This window comes from Mus caroli, chromosome 11, assembly GCF_900094665.2.
Source record: "Mus caroli chromosome 11, CAROLI_EIJ_v1.1, whole genome shotgun sequence".
Lineage (NCBI taxonomy): Eukaryota > Metazoa > Chordata > Mammalia > Rodentia > Muridae > Mus > Mus caroli.
Genome location: NC_034580.1, coordinates 70,399,386 through 70,400,664, shown reverse-complemented (window position 1 = coordinate 70,400,664; position 1,279 = coordinate 70,399,386).

Below are 1,279 nucleotides of genomic sequence, written 5' to 3'. Positions count from 1 at the left end.
CCCCAGCACACACATGGGACTGCTTACAGTTGTTTGGGACTTCATCTCCAGGAAAGTCAAACCACACCTTCTTCTGGCCTGTGGGGCACCAGGCATGCACATGGTGCACATACATACATGCAGGCTAACATTCGTGAACATAAAATAAAGTTAAGTAAATCATGAGCCAAGTATGGTGGTGCATGCCTCTAATCTTAGTTCTTGGGAGGCAGAGGCAAATGGGTCTCTGAGATGTGAAGCCATCCTGGTTTATACCCCCGTTCCAGGACAGTCAGGGCTACCTCATGAATACATACATACATTTCCAGGAATGTCAGATATTACCCTGAGATTTGTGCTTTCGGTGATGGTGGGGGCAGGGAGCCCTTTCCAGGGACCCTCACTTTGTACTTGTAAACACACACGGCTTGTACCCTTATCTCTGTAGACAGAGCTCCCCGAGGCTGAGTCACACCAGTGTCTGGATCTGGCAGAAGGTGTGTGAGGATCTACCAGATCAGAGGCAGGGACTGCTCAGCAATGCTAACGTCAGTCTGCAAAGGAAAGCTAAAGTGACATTGCCCTGGACAGAGACGGAAGTCTTGGAAATGCAGAAGTCAATAGTCACTGCATTGGTTTGGCTGACTGAAGCATCCTGATGTGGAAATGGCGTTTTGGAAGTAATATATCTGACCTGATTGAACTTTGTCGGCAGTCTCTGTCTGGCTCGTCCGCTTTGGCGCTTCTCCACCCTTAACTCGTCTTAAGCAAATCTGAGGGGCTTTCTCTTGAGTTTCACTTTTCCAGAGTCATCTTCATTAACCATTCTCTTTCTCCCTCTTTCTTTTTCTGTAGCCCAGGCTGCTCTTGAATGCACCACACACTTGTGGCTAGCCTTGAACTCCTCAGTCTCCCAAGGGCTTAGATTACAAGTGTGTGTCCTCAGGCCTGGTTGGGTCTGTTCTCTTTTGTTTGTTTGTTGAGAGAGGGTTTCTCTGTGGAGCCCTGGATGCCCTAGAGCTCACTCGGTAAGTAGACCTGGCTGGCCCTGACTTCAGAGTCTCTTGAGTGCTAGGAGGGATGGTTCTTTTTAAAATATTTTTTTTTAGAAAAAAAAAAAAAAAGACAAAAAGAAAGAAAAAATAAATCTTTAGCCAGGCAGTGGTGGGACATCCTTTAATGTGCTTGGGAAGCAGAAGCAGTTGGATCTCTGTGAGTTCAAGGCCAGCCTGGTCTGCAGACCAAGTTCCAGGACAAATAAAACAAAATAAAAATAATATTTAAAGTGTTTTTTTTTTTT